Source organism: Anolis sagrei, chromosome 2 (assembly GCF_037176765.1).
Source record: "Anolis sagrei isolate rAnoSag1 chromosome 2, rAnoSag1.mat, whole genome shotgun sequence".
In the NCBI taxonomy this organism is placed as follows: Eukaryota; Metazoa; Chordata; class Lepidosauria; order Squamata; family Dactyloidae; genus Anolis; species Anolis sagrei.
Window position 1 is genome coordinate 141,759,459 of NC_090022.1, and position 18,771 is coordinate 141,778,229.

Genomic DNA, 18,771 nt, shown 5'->3' on the forward strand with positions numbered 1-18,771 from the left:
AAACTGGAGCCAGAGAAATCCACTCTCTTTCCATCCTGGACCAAATAATATACTTAACATTAGAGCACACTGACTTCTCAGGACTTATATTCAGTAAAAAAAAAAACCTCTTGGTTTACTGATTCTTATTTTTCCCTTAATATGATCACTCTAAGTATGTAGCCACTTGTATTAAATCCTGGAAGTCCTCAGAACTTTATATTTTCCATTTGACCAATTAACAAACCTTCTGGGTGAAGACTAATGTAATGGCCAGTTCAGATAGAGAGGCTGAGGAGTGGCTAGAGGAAGCGGAAGCTGCAGCTCTCAGCACTCTTGTTACGCCTACCTCTGGCACTGCTGAAGATGAAGCAAACTACTGCAGTTTGTGTGAGATATAGAAAAAGCTGAAGTAAGCATATCTCAGCAAGTTACAGAAGAGTTAAACATACCCATACCTTTAAAACATCAGAGGGCTGGTTTCCCCAGGTCTCTTAGGCTGTATCTATACTGCCATATAATCCAGTATCTGACCCCCCCCCCCCCCAGGTTATTTGCTTTGAACTGGATTACATGAGTCTATATTGCCATATAATCCAGTTCAAAGCAGATAATCTGGGATCAGAAACTGTACAGATGGGGCTTTAGATTAGCGGAAATATGCTTGTTAGTCAAGCAGTAGCTTAGATCTTGAGATATAAATTGACTCAATGCTGTACTTTTCTCACTGCAGCCATCATTGTCCAGCTTGACTTCTGCACCCATATGTTCTTTTTCATTGTGTTCTTTTGAATTTAGGTCCTAATTTACTGCCAGGTTTACAACAACTTAGCAGACAATTCACCTCTGGTTAATACAGTGTTCTTTTTGTTCTTTCAGTGGGCCTAGCATAATGACATAAGTGTTAAATGGTTTTAGTCTTTAAAAATTACTCTTATTCTTTCAAAATGTTCTGAATTGATTTTATTGTATGCCATACTGAGATCCATGCTGACATACCACAGGATATACTGTAAATAATGGCAGAAATCCTGATGGGCAGGTATGAATATGCAATCTCAACTGCTGTTTTCATAATCACCACACAGTCCCAAATTTATGGGAAACAAAGGGACCATGAAATATTCCCAAAACCCCATACTGCATTGATTGGGAAACAGCTGCCTGACATTCCCATATCTCCTTGCACAGTGATCTCTAGAATGAGAGGGATTTGTGATAAGGTTCTTTTTCTGCCTGTTGCATTATAGATATCTCATACGAGTGGGTGAGCACATCAGGCAATGGCTTCTTGATTGATAAAGAAACAGATCTCTGCCAATCCCAGCAGTTGCTTACTGGTAACAGGAACAAGGGGAAGGAAATGCCAGACACTGTTATGTACCAATATTGTTATGGTGTTAAAGGTTTCCTCTTGACATTAAGTTTAGTTTAGTTCATCTCCATTTCTAAGCCGAAGAGCCAGACTTGTCCATAGACTCCTCCTAGATCATGTGGCCAGCATGAATGCATGGAGCACTGTTACCTTCTTGCAGAAATTTTACCTATTGATCTACTCACATTTGCATGTTTTCAAACTGCTAGGTTGGCAGAAACTAGGACTAACAGTGGGAGCTAACCCCACTACCCGGATTCAAACCGCCAACCTTTTGGTCAGCAAGTTCAGCTGCTCAGTGGTTTAACTCGTTGCGCCACCAGGGGGCCCTTGTTATGATGTTACATAGTATGAAATGGTCAAATACAACTGCAGTGATTATGGATAAATAACACATCTCAACCAAAAATATTCCTTGGTATCTTGGTTTATAGGCCTGTTCCTGGATTTGAGGTGTTGATTCAGAAAATTGCATTGGATAGATCACATCAGCTCTAGTTTCTCAGATATGTTTATTAGGACTGTGCAAAATTATTGTTTGTCCTCGTAAGTCAGATCTTCTGAACAGAGGCATAGCAACAGGGAGAAAGCAGAGTTTGCTGGGAAAGAAAGCACAGCATTCTGGGAAATGTAGTTTGGGAAGGCAAGGAGCCCTATGCCAGAGAATTCAAAAGGCCCTGCCCTAAACTACATTTCCCAGAATGCTGCTCAGCATCAGAAAGCCCCAGTCAGGATAGGAGAGAGATTTGTCCCTCTGTAGCAGCAGCCAGCCAGAGTTCCAATCAATTGTTGAATCTGCAAAGAGAAAGACTGACTGCTTCTAATTAAGTAAGTCTCTGTGCTGGGCCGGGAAGAAATCCCTAGATGGAAGTTATATTGATTAATATGGGAGACATTCAATGAGATAGCTATTGTGGCTTTAAAAAAACCAAAAAAACAAACAAACATTTTTTCAAAACTTCTTTAAAAATTCTAAAATTAGTAGATGTGTGAATATTTCTGAAAGTTGGGGGGGGGGGGATGATCCCCTGTTGTCTAGTGTCATTGTATAGAAAATTCAAGGTGATAGCTCTTGTAGGTTTTCTTTTAAAAATTTTGTTTATAAAAACTTTGAAAATTCCTCAAAAATCCATGGATAACTGAAATGTTCTGAAACTTGATGGGCTAACAATGTGTTCTACCATTGTAATAAGTTTCACCCTAATTGCTGTAAAAATGAAGGAGACAGGAGCCCCCGAAGTTTCCCTAATTACTCAATTACTATATCAAAAAAGTAATGACATTTTCTTACTCTTGTTATAGTAATGAAAATTTCATGAACAATACCTTAGAAACACTTCAGAAATGACACGCAGGCACCTCTTAATTTTGTTATGAGTTTTAAAACATTTTATTGATCACACAGCCCTAATGATCATTATGGTTTTCTGTGGGCAAGCAAATAAAGGCATGGCATAAGCCTTTACGTCAAAATGATATATGGCATATTTTCTATATCTCAAAAACTAGCGATGATAGGGGTAAACAGGTGCCATTTTTTGAATCAGCATGTCAAATGTATCCAGAAACAAGTCTAATATTTGAAAGAAGCTGTCTCCTCATATGAATCTACCAGAACCTTAAGATCTGCAGGAAAATGCATTCTTTCAATCCCACTACCATCACTGGCTATGGAAAGGCATTCCACAGGGTGGGAGCTGTCACCATTGAAGGCTCCTCTCTCCTATGCCTTCACTAAGGCTGGATCTACACTGCCATACACTACTCAGGTCTTACAAAGTCAGGATCACCACAATGTTGCTAATTTGACCAAAAACTTATTTGCTGTTGTCACAATAGAAATGACTGGTGCTACAAACAGAATCATTGCAGTATATATGCATTCAAGAGGAACCACTCTTTTTCATTTTTATTGGTCTAGCCATACAAAAGATGCCAGATTAAACACAAGACTGTTGTAATTAAAACTCCAATATGCTGCTAGGTCTGTTTAGTGGTTTGCTTTTTTACAAGCATGTGATAACCAATATTTGTACATAAAATGTAATGCAATTCAGACAATTAAAATGAAATTGGTCATATAGAAAGCCAATTACAATCATAAATGTGTAAAAAGAAGAAAACTCTTAAAAGCAGAAAATGAGTGTTAAGGTAACAACCTCATTTCTGTTTATATCTTCATCAAATGTAAATTTGTAGCTGCTCAAAAATAAGGCAGTTTGTTTTATGTGAACATTCTTGTAAAGCATTTACAGTGTATAGGTGCACATAGAAATCAATAAGTGTGTTAGAATAAGAAAGCCATTTGTAACATTTCAGGAATAATGAATTTCTTCTAAGATGGCACAGGGCAATATTACAGGGTAGGATAATGGATCCAGAGTATACAGTAGAAGAGGCAGAAAGACCAGAAAGGTCAAGCAAAAACCCCATGATACACTGTAAGACCCACAGGTGACATAGAATAGTTTTGAGTAATCCCACTTCTGGAGACAGAACTAGCAAGAAGCATTGAACACACTGGATCACACTGCTTTCGAGTACTTTAATCGTTCTGCCTAAAGCACTGAGACTGGAGAGCTCTCATAAATCCATTCACTGTGATTAGCAGGTGTAACTCTCCTTATCTGGACACTTATGTGAGAAATGCATTAACTTTTGCAGACGTTTTGACTGAATCCTTGCATGAGGAGTCATATGGAGCCCCCAGTGGCGCAGTGGGTTAAACTCCTGTGCCGGCAGGACTGAAGACCAACAGGTCACAGGTTCGAATCCGGGGAGAGGCGGATGAGCTCCCTCTATCAGCTCCAGCTCCTCATGCGGGGGACATAAGAGAAGCCTCCCACAAGGATGATAAAAACATCAAAATCATCCGGGCGTCCCCTGGACAATGTCCTTGGAGACGGCCAATTCTCTCACACCAGAAGCAACTTGCGGTTTCTCAAGTCACTCCTGACACAACCAAAATGAGGAATCATACAACTGGCACACAGCTACATCTCTGTAGCTATACCTCCTACTGCTGCCTCCTCAAAATCCATTTTTGAAGCGATGTAGGTCTGTTCCTAGCAATGCAATTTCTGTTGTGTTGGAGAATGGGATCCAGCCATTTACTTGTAGATGTACATGCTGCTACAGTCCTCAGAGGTTCTTATAAACAAATTTCTTGCAGCATGTTTTGCTACAGGAAAATAGCTGGATGCATCACTGCAGAGTCCTCCACTTCTCAGTGACATGGAAAGACAATTTGGGAGGGGGACTCCATTGGTCACAAGGTGGTTTTGGGAAAGCTTTTGTGCAGTCAATAAAGAACAATCAAAACTAGATTATGATAGTGTAAGTTGAACTTATGCCATTGTCTCTTTCTAATAGGATGTTAGCTACTATAAAACGTAGCATAAATCTTTTCCTATAAATCTTGTTAACTTGCCTGACACCTCAGAAATAGGAATATTCAAGTTCAGATTCAGTCAACTTTGGAGGAGTGCTGCTTAGATTTAGACATCTCCCAAATCTGTTCAAGTTAGTGTAATTTTATTTGGGATTCATCTAAACCAAAAGCACTGCCACATATCTAACCTTAAGAAATGGCTTGTGCATGTGCGTGCCTTTAGCTGTCTGTTGGCTTATGGGATGCTATGGATTTCATGGTGTTTTCTTAGGAAAGAAATACTCAGAGGTACTCTGTCATTTTCTTCATCTGAAATATAGCAAGTAATTCAGTTGCTTTAGAGCATTATGATGAAATTATTTTTATAGATCTATCTACAGTCCTACAATCTATGCATGTAAAAACCCAGTAGAATGCTGCAAATATTTAATATGTCTGAAAGTTAGTACCTATTCTTAAAACATCTGACTTCCACTTAGTTAAGCAGTGATCCCCATTGTAGTAGTTCATTCTCACGCATGCTGAGACTACACATAAAGGCGTGATTACTCCTAGCTCTGCCTCCTACAACATATCTAGAATGCTATTGTGACGTCTGCTAATGTAAACTACCATTTTGTCAGCATACATACTTTTGGGGGTTATTGCAGAAGAATTTATCCAGAACCTCCTTGTGATCCTCTTTCCTTTTCCTTTGCATACTGATGTTCCAGACTACAATGACTGCTCAGAGATATGGTAGCTAAGAGGGTCTATCAGGTGGGATTCTGACTCTTAACAACCAAGTTTGAAGCATATTCAGAGGCTCCTGGCCCTTGCATTATCCCACCATGAACAAGATCCAGCCAAAGATAATCTGTGTTCTGGTGCATTGATTCTAGTGATTCTACTTCTCTGCTGAATTGAAATGGAACCAAACTGTGTTTAATTTTGGTTGAATTGTGCTCAATATTTTTAGCTAGTGCAATTGTACAGAAATTTAATGTAGTGAATTAGATACGAAATGCATAGTTTTGATTACTAGAAGGCTGGTTTTAATGTGCACATCACACACACAAATGTAAAACTTAATCAAGGGAGGGGGAGGGAACGAAAATATGAAAGAGAAAGAAATTCAGAATCATTTGGGAGACATAACAGTTAATTGAATTTCAAATGCTGCAACTGTGTTCTCTGTAATGGTTCAATTTTCATTTTACAGATTACTGCGGCTCATTCCATTAGCCTAAACATACATGGTTAGCTTTTAGATTACAGTGCATTAGTTTAGCTGGGTAGTGATGGTGGTTGGTAGGTTTCTGGATACATATCTTTTTCAGTGGTTTACTCTGGATCTTTCCTTCTTAATTCCTCCATATAGTTCTCAAAGCTACGGACTTGGTAAGACATTCTCACTTAACATAGCCACAGGAGAGGCCTCCAGCTATACAGGGAAATCTAGCGCTTAATGATTTCTATTTTCCATCACTGGCTCCAGGGGGTAATTAGGAAGTAAGATCCTTCCTCTCTGCCCGAAACACAGTATTGCCGAGTCCAGGTTTCAGCAAGGCATCCAAGGCGTCACTTTGCTTCTTAAAATCACTGTTTTTCTACTGGCAACACTGAAACAACCCCCAGGACTTTCTGTTGCTGTTTTGTTTTGTTGATAAGATTATTTTCTCCTTGGGCCCAAGGAAAAATGGTTTTATTTTCAGGGTTGTGCAAATATTCAAAGATACCCAGGAAGAGAACTTTTAAAGACACAAAACCGCATTACAAAGAAAGCACCACTGAAGAGCAGGGCAGAGGAGGTGGAGGAATGGGGAAGTCTGTCTGTGCTTTCCCTGCTAGGATGACTCTGAACTAGAACTGACAATTGTTGAAAGAAAGAAAAAAAAAACAGTTTTGGTAAATGGGTAAAGATTTTGAATCCTGGGTCAGATTTTGTATAGAAAAGGCCTGCCAAATTTGTGTCCCACCTAGTCAAACAGCTCACCATGCAAGGCATATCTGACAGATGTTAATTGATTTAGTAACACTCTTTTACAGCTATAAATATAACTTTAGAGATATATAAAAGTAGAGTAATGATGCTATCTAGAGAAACAGAAAACAGGAAAAAAATGCAAAAATGAAACAAATATACATATCGAAAGAAGGGGAGGGAAAGAATCCATGAAACATAAAAGTGATGTTCAATCTTCTCTTCAGTGGTTATTAAACTGGAGGCATGATCAGTATCTCTGTCATAGAGAAAGGAAACTGTCAACTTCTTTTCTATATGTTACACATGTTAATCATCCAGATTAAATCATGTACAACCAAAACAATTTTGCGTTTTAAAAACAAAGGAGTCTTTGCCTTTTAATCAATTTCTACTAATAAAATTTGTGAAAACTATAAATAATCCAACCTCAAAATTCTATGTTACAAAACCCTTTATCTCCCAAAGAATTTAATGTTTTTCAAAACTCATAAAACTTCTTAAAAGTAATCCTCAGAATATCAATAATAAATATAAAGGAAGAACACATATCCACGTATTGATGATAACCACTGGATCAAATATTACTTCTTACGCCATACATTGCAATGCTATTACACAATAGTTGGAAATAGAAAACACAGATTGCTGACCTGGTGTCCATGAAATCTAGTATGCAGTCGATTGAGCTGATGGATTTTGTCTCACAGCCCCCCTTCCCATTTCATTACAGTCAACTTCAAGTTTTTTGTGAGACTTTTCAGATCTTGCCAAGGAGGACAAATCACTGGTTGGAAATATCCTTCAATTGGATGATCCCACCACTGTGGCTCTCTAGCTCATGGACACCCACAACGTAGATGTCAATTGATCGTATCCATATGGAGATTTTAGAAATTGTAACACTCCTGTTTTTCATGCCTAATAGGGATACCAACAGTAGGAAACTGTTAAGCAGCTGGCGAGCAGAGCAACTAATGAAATCCAATGAGCTGCTACCAGTAAACTGGTTCATGATGAAAAATCACTGGATGCCACTATGTATATACACTTCTCCTCTGGACTAACAATAAAAAAGGTTTATTGTCTCTTCTGTGTATAGGTCATCAAGTATATGGAGATGACTATCATATCACCTGTCAGTTTTCTTCAGGCTGACCATTTTAATCCTCTGAGGCCCCACCTACACTGCCATATAATCCAGTTTCCGAATGCAGATTAATCATAGAATCATAGAGTTGGAAGAGACCTTGTGGGCCATTCAGTACACCTCCCTGCCAAGAAATAGGAAAATTGCATGCAAAGCATCCCTGACAGATGGCCATCCAGCCTCTGCTTAAAAGCCACCAAAGAAGGAGCTTCCACCACACTCCGGGCAGAGAGTTCCACTGCTGAACAGTTCTCACAGTTAGGAAGTTCTTCCTAATATTCAGTTGGAATCTCCTTTTTTGTAGTTTAAAGCCATTGTTTTGCATCCTAGTCTCCAAGGCAGCAGAAAAGAAGCCTGCTCCCGTCTTCCTATGACTTCACCTCACATATTTAACTGCATTGAACAGGATTGTATGACAGTGTAGACTCATATAATCCACTTCAATGCAATTCAGTCTGCATTATATGAGTCTCTACACCGAACATTATAGTGCAGTTCAAACTGGATTATATGACAGTAAAGATGAGACATAATAATAATAATAATAATAATAATAATAATAATACTTTATTTGTACCCCGCTACCATCTCCCGAGGGACTCGGTGCGGCTTACTTGAGGCCGAGCCGACAATACAACAATAACAGTAACAGCAATAATACAAAAAGAATACAAACTCATAGCAAAATTAGCAAAAACAATAACAATAACATGACGCATTTAAAAAACCAATGGCTGGGCCAAATGTAATAATTATTTTTTTAAAAAAAAAATAATGCTGGGCAAGAACAGGTAACATGTAATTGGAATAAAGGTTTTGGAGAGGGAAGAAATGTGCAGACAATCCAAAATCATTATTAAAGTGCATTTGAGGACATATTCTAATCTGCCATTCTTAGGCAAGATGGTAGAGCGGGCTGTACTGGGACAATTGCAGCAATTCCTGGATGACACAGCTGGCCTGGACCCTTTCCAGTGAGGTTTTCACCCGGGTCATGGGACGGAGACAGTCCTGGTTGCCATTACGGATGAGCTCTGTTGCCAGTCTGACAATGGTGGATCCGCGCTACTGGTACTTCTTGACCTTACTGCAGCGTTTGACACCGTCGACTAAGATCGAATGATTCACCATCTTGCCATGTCCGGAGTTCGTGGTCAGGCCCTCAATTGGTTCAACTCATTTCTCCGGAACCGGAGTCAACGTGTGGAGTACATGGATCAAGTCTTCGATAGATGCCCCCTCCTATGTGGGGTCCCCCAAGGTGCAATTCTCTCTCCTCTTCTCTTCAACATCTACGTTAGACCCCTTGCTAGTTTGGCTCGGAGTTTCGGCCTGGACTGCTACCAATATGCAGACAATACCCAACTCCTTCTGCGCCTGGAGCAACGTAAATTCCAGACAATTTCACCCTATGTCTGGAAGCTCTGTCAAACTAGCTACATGCTAGCAGACTGAAGGTGAACCCGGCGAAGACTGAGATTCTCTGGCAAGGCCACCCGGCAGGTCCGACTCCTCCATTACCCACCTTCGATGGTGCCGCCCTATCTCCATCGACCACTGTTAAGAGCTTAGGTGTCATCCTGGATTCATAGCTGACAATGGAAGCTCAGGTCGCTGCTGCCAGCAAACAGGACTTTTTCCATCTACAACAAGTGAGGCAACTGGCACCCTACCTATCTGACGAGGCTCTGGCAACTGTCATCCATGCCACGGTCACGTCTAGGCTGGACTATTGCAACGCCCTGTATGTGGGCCTTCCGATGTCTACGACCTGAAAGCTTCATATTGTTCAGAATGCGGCATCCAGGTTACTCACAAGAACGCCCATGAAATGCCATATAACACCAGTGCTGCAACATTTACATTGGCTTCCAACTGAGTACCGTGGCCTGTATAAGATGCTAGTTCTGACCTTTAAAACTCTTTACGGCCAGGGTCCATCGTACCTTAGGGACCGCCTCTCCTTCACCCATCATCGGAGGTCGCAACGACCAGCCCAACTTGACTTACTCCATATACCGGGTCCTAGAGAAGTGCACTTGGAAAGGACCAGACGCAGGGCTTTTTCTATTTCTGCCCCTGCCTTGCAGAATTCCTTGCCGCCCTACATGAGAGCCATGCGTGACTTAGGGCCTTTTACTCTTGCACTTAAGACCTGGCTTTTTACTAGAGCATTTGATCTCTGTTAATTTTTAAATTTTGTATGTATGTATGTATTTTATCTTTTATAATTTAGCTGTAAATCGCCTAGAGCATTCTCAGATGGAGGGTGATTAATAAGTTATTAAATGATGATGATGATGATATTGCTGGGAGTTTCCTTATTCTGGGAAGGCACACTGAAACAGCCACGTTTTCAGGCTCCTCCTAAAGACTGCCAGAGTTGGGGTTTGTCTAATATCCCTGGGGAGTGAGTTCCAGAGTTGAGGGGCCACTACTGAGAAGGTCCTCTTCATAGGCCCTCTTCATCAATCATTCTTCATAGGGCTTGATTTGCATATTTTAACAACTTGCTTACTCTCTTCTAGACACATTCCAACTTGTTGTGTGATGACACAAAATTGTTCAGTTAAGGCCTGATCTTAACAGATTTTTTAACTTGACCTAGATGGGATATCCTAGAATTACATGTTTCTGTTTTTTTAGCACATCACACTCTTGAACCCTGTTTAACTCAGGGCACATCTACACTTACCACTTAGATTGGTGTGAAAGTGGTAGAGGAAATGGTTTTGGTGTGCAGATGGTTAGATGGCAAGCTCTGTAACTGGTATAGGCCTAGATGGTGCACTGCAGAGGCTGGTCTTGAATTTTTTTCCAAGATCCACAGGATCCATAGCTTCATGGTCATAGAGGAATCAGGTTTCTTTCCACCTCACCTCACTACAATGAGCATGTGCAGATTGGCAGAGCTCAGGTTCCTTAACCGATTTCACCATGCAATGTGGTTGACACTTAACCACACTGATGTGCATTAAATGCTCTATTTTACTGTATTATCTGACTTTGATTATGCGTGTTTAAAGCCAGTTTCATGCCCACAGCAAGGGTCATATAAACACTGTGCTCGGGAGCCGCTTTAAATGGTCAGTGTAGACATACCAGGAAACTCCAGATCTAATATTGTCATCAAGGCAGGTATCATCCATTTGCATTTTTGATTTTCCCCATCCTGACTGAATGCAAAATATTACGTTTATCCATGTTGAATTCATTCTGTTTGTTTTGGCTAAGTTCCATGATCTGTTGTTGTCATCTTTATTCATGATTTTGTCTTTTGAGATATTAATTACCCTCTTCTAGTTTGATGCCCACTGCAAATTTGTAAAGCATCCCTTTATACCTTCATCCAATTCACATATAAAGCTGTTGAATGATATTAGGCCATAGACAAAAACACTGCAGCACTCCCACTTCTCTCCAGGATGATGAAGAATAATTGGCAAGTGCTCTTTGAGTTTAGTCCATCAGCCAACTAAAAAGCCAATTAATAGTAGCATCCTTGCATCCACATTTCCTCAGCTTGTCCACAAAAATATGCCAGGGGTCCTTGTTAAAAGCCCTGCTGAAAGCAAGATACACTTTATTAGCAGATTTCTAAGTGCTCACATGACAACAGATCCATTCTAGAACCTTTCCTGGCTTCAACATCAAAACAGGCTTTCCAGATCTGTTTTATTTTTATTTTCACATTTTTATTTCTCTAATCTCACAGAGAGACACTCAAACGGAAAGTCTGATCATACAAGTTCCTTATTATATTCAGCTTGGTCATATTAAACATTTGAGATTTTAAATTTGTTTATATTTAATTACTACTACTAGGCATTTATAGAATGCATCTGAGCTATTCAGAGCACTCTAGTAGCAACCTTTCAACAGCTATGGAAGGCAGGATAACAAGACAGTTACTGCTTGAAGATGGGATAACTAAAGACATTATCACATGAGAATATTTAAAAGTGCCTGGTGTTGCAAAGCCATCTTGGGTTTCAGCTGGAGCATGCCAGGATAGCAAATCTCCTTATTGCACTAATCATTTCTGCAATCACTTTAAGAAAAGTTTAAATTTCTGCAATTACTTTAAGATTACTGCATCTGCTAAGACTTGTGTCCCTTCAATCCATGCAATGCCTATGTATCCATGCTTTTGCAAATGTGTAAGCACTGTCACTTTAAACAAAGTAATAATACAAATGGAAATATACATTTTGCATTTAGTGCCTTTCCCCTAATTTGTGTATTGTGCAAGGGAGCAAGTTGCTTCTCATTGAAAAGCCTACATAAATTGGTGATTTGCAGAACCTGGCTGTACTGAAAAAGGGGTTTAATTAATATAAAAGGAAATATGCATTTTGTAATTTGAAACTTTTTCCTGGTTTGTGTATTCTGCAAGGGGGAGGGCTACTTCTCAATGACAAACCATAAGGGTGTTCCATTCCAACACATTTCACATTTGCAAAATACCAAAGGAAAGTTTCAAACAGTACAGAATGCCTAATCAAGAGGAGAAACACCTATAAGTACCTGGAAGAAGCTTTGGAATTTTGATACTTTTTGTTTTTTTAAAAAGGAGTCAAATGGGGTGAAAGAGGACAGTTATGGCTTTCCGGCCAGATTTCTTTCCGTTTTGATGGCTGGAAGCAAAATGACTATCACTATGGCCATAGGGAAGTGAAGCAATTAAGCAATGCCCCCAACATGCCCATGACAAGACGCCACAGACCCCAGATTCCCAGCTGAAATGCTTTTCCATTTACCACATAGCTGAAAGCTCTTTGAACTCTGATTCAAAGTGCTTTCTGATGTTTGAAAACAAACGTTCCCCATTTTTTGAAGTTACAGATAAGTTGCAGACTGTTTTGGAATGAATATAGGGCAATGTTGTGTGATGGTAAGTGATTCTATACATAGTTGGAAAGACTGCAGCGTGTGTTACAAGCCTCATGTGATGATGTCCTAAGATTGAAAAAGAATGGCTATTGCAAAATCACCTAGTAAGTTAATTGTAGAGGTGAGGTTCAGATCTGGGAATCTCTAGCTCATGGGATGTAGCCCTATTCATTCTTTCTTGGGAATCAAACTCAGCCAAAAGAGTTGTTATAAGATAGATGGGTTTAAATGCCTGTACTACATTTCACTAAATGTTTTATGGTTACTTTTTATTCTTGTTTTCTGCACTGACATTTTTATGAGTCACCTTGTGTTTCTTTGTTACAAAAAGATGAACTATTAAATCAATGGTTAAGGCATGTTGATGATAACAACATAAATTATATAAAGTATGAATAGAGCATTTGTACCATTTTTAATGTCAGAATCTCATGATTCAGTCATTGTCAAAGGGCTTAAAAAGTTACTTTAAAGTAAGTAACTTAGAGTTGTTCCCAATAACTGAAACAGTTGCTTACTATTATTGTTGCACATTTTGACAAAAGTAACTTTCCATTCTCATTTCTTGGGTTATTTGGGGTTATTTTTCAGGGGTGGAAGGGGATGCTGGAAGCTGTGGCACAAAAAGGCTTGCTAGAACAGTAACTACTACAAGTTATTTTACAACAAAAATGTATGAAGCTATCTTTTCATTATTAATAATTGTAAAATAATTATGACTTCATTATTGAAAGGACTAAGGAATTCCAAGAAACTAGCTATTTGCAACGAATGACTTCTGAACTCTGACAATTACTATTGTGGGAGCATGGGTTATTTATTTACTTTACTTGTATACCGCTCTTCTCAGCCATCAGGTGACTCAGAGCGATTGCAGAGAGAAAAAGGATGGTGAAGATTTTCAAAGCCTCAAATGGAATCTCTAGAGTGCAGATCACCTTCAGGGCCAAGAGAAAGACATGTAGATACCGATGGTCTCTAAGATAATCTTTAGGGGACAACATAATTATGATAGAAAATATTTTTTTAACAGCACCAAATACCATGCTTTTCTAATTTTCCCTCAAATTGTTTCCAGAATTGCCAACCACATTTAATGTTATGTATTTTTCTTAGTCTTGGTAGAATGTGGTTGTGGGAGAAAGGATATGTAAAGGGTCGACTTGCAAATTGGTTATTAAGATGCTATGAAAAAGTCTAGTTTCTTCAGGGGGAAATGTTCAATTTACCTCCAGTTGTTGTTGTCTCCCTTCTCAATGTGTCAGTGTTGTTTGGTTTAGTTTTTGCAATTTCTTTGCATCAAGCATGAAATGCTCCAATGATCCTGACATCTAATGCTACTGACCTTATTAATTATTTTTGACTTCTTATATACTCTAAATTCTACAGGGAGTTGTTGAAGATCAAGCACATCAGCGTCAAGGGTATTGGGCTTCCCTGAAAACATATTCATGCATGCCATGCGCATGCAGATGTATAGCAATATGGAGTGTGTCAGCCAAGGAGGTTACATCTAAGAAAGAGAAAGAGAGCTGGATTGTGGGGAGGATTGTGAGCAGAGGATTAATAAAACATGCTGTAAATGTCAAGGTTGTTCATTATAAAATAGCAGAAAGTATGTTGTAAGTAGATCTGGAATATGCAAAAATGTACACTCAATGTCCATCATATACCTCCAAGACAAACAATACTCAGGCATTAGAAAATGCAAATGACATTAAATTCTGACTGAGATATTGACAAAGACACAGTCTCTAGCCACAGGAACATTTCTTAGATCAGGATTGAAAGTATCCTGAGTTTCAGATACAGTTGCTATGCAGCATGGCTAGGTTAGGTTCATGAAATTCAAATCCACGGTCTTCTTGGGTAGGGATGCAACACATCATTAATATAATTCTGTTATGCAAAAATGAAAAAACTTTATCTTCTGATTATGTAATAGACACATAGTGTATGTTTGACATATTTCATATGTTTTCAATGTTCTAGGTAAGAAACTAAAGGTTTTGCACATTTTTATTCAATTAAAATTTTGTAGAAACCATTTTGAACAAAAATATGTATCTTTTGATTGCTAACTAGAGAATATAAAAGATCCCATGATCAGGATCTGCCACCCAGGAATGGAACATGCAAGAGTGTAGCAGCTATTATCTGGGGGAGGGTGGAAAATAAGGGAAGTGTTCTCTGAAATAGGAATTCTGTCTCCTGATGAAATTTTTATACAGTTCCCAAATTTCTTGTATTGCAGAGAATCATATTTGCTTTATTTAAATCCCTATGATAACTTTGTCTGCACTCTTTCTTTGAGTGCCTAAATTCCAAATGCCCAGCTTAGATGTTAAAAGTCAAAAATGCTAGAAATTTGGGAACTAAAAGTAGATTTCATTTGGAGACAAAATTTGTATTTGAGAACACAATGTCCTCATCTCCCCAATATCTACACTCACATGAATCTATCATTTTGTTTACACCTAAAAATAAGGAAAGGGTATGAAATATTACTTTATGTACTACAAAATTTTCTCACACCACAAAGCTAAACAAATTTTGTAGGGCATGCTTTAAGCAAGAGATTGTGACTCATTTTGGTGTTCAGAGGTCCTAGTCATGAGGTTTCAACCATGCAATGTTAATATAATCAGTGTTTCACACAAGTATCTAGAAGTAGAGTTAGCAAGCAAAACGGTGGTAAAATCAACAACCTGACACCTGCAGCCTAAGTCACTGCTTCTTAAACTGTGGGTCCAGACACCTTAGCTCAGTGTTGGAGATCAAAAAAAACTTTGGTAATAGTAAAAGGTTTCTGAATGCCATCCCTTTAAATGATTCTGTTAGGAACAATGTGCAGTGTTTACGGTGGACTCTGAAGAAAGCACTGCAGCTGTACTCCACAAAAAGGAAAAGTCGCCTGTTTAGCAAGGCTTGAAAATACTGATTTATTTGTAGTAAATGTTTGATTTATTCCTATTTTAAATAGCTATATACACAAGGTCATGTAGACATTTATTGGCTGGAAAGAGGTCATGAGTGAAAAAGTTTAAGAAGCTCTGGCTTAAGTGACAAGGTGACCAGGTCAAAGTCACCTGCAAATTATTCACAAGAAGCAAGAAAAGCAGAAAATAACCGCCAAAGGCCCAATCTACACTGACATCTTAGATCAGTGTAGAGATGTATCAAGCCCATGGTGACCAAATGCCATATGGAACTGATCTGGGATAATTTGGGGAAAGGCCACCTTAATGCAACATTACCCCCTGTTAGCCAACCTTGAGGGAAAGTCTGAATTCTGGCACAGAATTTGGATGGTTGCCAGATTTAGGTCCTATGGCAACAATTGGGTCAAAATACAACTGATCCCACTGCCATCCCATGTGTCTTAGGTTTGGGCACAGGATCGTAGTCCCTCTCCCCCCATTCTTAATGTTGTGGTGGTCTCTGGCCATAACATGAAAAACAGAAGGGGGCAGTTTGCAATGGCGAATCAATAGAACTAATATCACAGCCAAAGATTGCCATGAAATGGAGAGCAAGGGGTGACCGGGTGATGGGGACTCCCTCTTGCCTCCAAAGTGACTGGAGAAGTTCCTGTGTGGACCATACCTAGGTGTGGAGATGCTGGATCAGCCCTGAATTATGTGTTAATGTAGATCCAGCCAAGATCCAAGCAGTTCTTCCAGCCTGTACCTAAGGTGTCTTGAGTGCCACTTAGGGCTTGGATTTAGGGACATTAACATAAGATCTCTTCAAAGAAAAACCCTTTTCCCAATGAACCTTGCTATTCCCAAGGAATTGTCTCTGCAGATAAATATTTCATTTGTTTTACCCAAGCCATGCTTCTGTAGAAGTCCACATGCTTCTCTGTGGATCCAGGATCTCTCTTATATTGCCACAGTAAAGCAATGTATTTGACCTTTAGTCTTTGTATTCTGACTATCTTGTTGGGCTGCAACTACCATTAGACATCACAATTGGTTCTGATAATTGGGTATAAGAAGTGGAGTCCAGCAACATTTGAAAGGACATTCTTTCCTTGTTCCCTAATGAAGCTGGCCTTCAAGTACATGCCTGAATGCTTTGTTCATGTGTGTAATAACATTCTGGCACAGTCCAAATATGTCATAAAGAAGTCCAGATCTTAGGATGTGAAATTCAGAAGTAGCTGAATTTAGACTGGAAAACTCATGACAACCCAGTGAATTTAGGTTGACTATGTGGCATTCAGCAAATGTTCCTTAAGAGTCACGTTGTGTGAGGTGTCTGGCTTTAGGGATGAACTGGTCAAAAGAGTAGATGTGTCAAAAGGCACTGTCATTTCTATAAAGTGAACTATGTGACAATTTAATTAAGCTTACCTGCATGAACAAGGGATAACATTCCACTGTGTACTTTAATGACAGTTTCATTAGTTCAGAATTGTCCATCCCTTATTAAATAGTTTGAAACTCATTTAATGATAGATACATTTTGTTGATTAATCTACAAGTTAAACCAATTAAGGCCTACAACCCCAATGAGCAATAAAATGTTATTACTTTTAATTTGTCTGAATACGATATTTCCATAACTACTCTTAGATGTTGTCATTGCACCTGGAAAAAGGGAGTGAGACACATGATTGGATGCATGAAGGTTACAACTATGTTTAATTCATCAAAACAAGATCTCCAATGAGAATCTAGCAGCTATAATGAAATTAAGTGAGCCAGGGAAACTTTTCCCTTGTTGACTGGGCAACTTTGCAGATATCAGGAAAGGCACCCCGCGATGGCTGAGATCCCGGTGACAGGATTGACAGGAAAGGTAAGGGTAACAGTCCAGCCAAATCAAATTGGTTTCAACTCAACTAGATGTGTAGACCCGCTGCTGTGGGTCAGAGATTGAGTATCTGAACATTTCTGAAGGCTCCGACACTGGACTGAAGAATTTCTGGATTGAACTGGTTCTCTTCTAAAATGAAGAGAGAGGGGGCCATCTTGTCCCCTGCATATGTCATCAGCTGGGGACTCCTCCCCCCAGCACCAACTGCTGCTCTGGGCCAGAATGAAGGGGGGGGGGGTCAGGGGACAGTTCCACCTTGTCTCCTGTATTATAATGTAATAAAATATGATACTAATAATACAATATTATAATTATATTTTATATTACATGTAATATTACTAATAATATTACAATATAATGGTATAGTATAATATAGTAATATATAATACTGATATTGTACCTTGCTAATAATATAATATATTGTATATGTATATATATCTTGCAAGCCACTCTGAGTCCCCTTCGGGGTGAGAAGGATGGCATATAAATGTCATGAATGAATGAATGAATACATAGTATACATTAGGCCTGGGTAACAACGGAAAAATTTGTTTCTAAAATCGATTTGTATTTGGGGTTTTTTTTTGTTTCGATATTTAAAATAATTACAAAATTTTCCTTTTAAAAAGTTCGATATTTACGAAATTTCGTAAATGGTAAAAAATTAACGAATCGATTTCCGAAACAATAACGAATCGATTCGTTAATGGCGGACGCGACCGCGAAATACGCTAAAAAACCTCCAAAACCTTCTGAAGCTTCCCTCTCCCTCTGTTGTTGACTGTTGGTGTGATATTATAATTTTTTTCACTAATTAAACCATAAAACTGGCCCAGACATGCGGAAATAATAACGAAACGACCTCAAAACAATAACGAAACGAATACAATATCGAAATACGAAGCATTTACAAAACGTTTTTGAAAATTCATTTTTTTAATAATTGCTCTAGAATGGTTCGTTATCGTTTTGTAATTGAAAAAAATAACGAATTATTAACGAATTACGAATTAACGAAACGAAACCGCCCAGCCCTAGTATACATACATGAGCCCATAGGAGTTTCTGAACATTTCCTCTCTACTAGAGCGTCCTGGAGTAGTGGAAAAGTACTCAGTGTGTGGTGTCAACTAATTTTCACTTTCTGTTCTCCTGTAAACTATCAAAGGGGGTGGGAGTTTGAGGCAGAACAATTG

General features: G+C 38.9%; 1 pseudogene; it reads right to left on the bottom strand.

Annotated features, from left to right (window-relative positions):
• Window positions 1–17,178, bottom strand: part of LOC132765526 (RNA-binding protein 39-like) — an 89,185-nt pseudogene extending 72,007 nt beyond the window's left edge.
• Window positions 17,179–18,771: the final 1,593 nt, after the last annotated feature.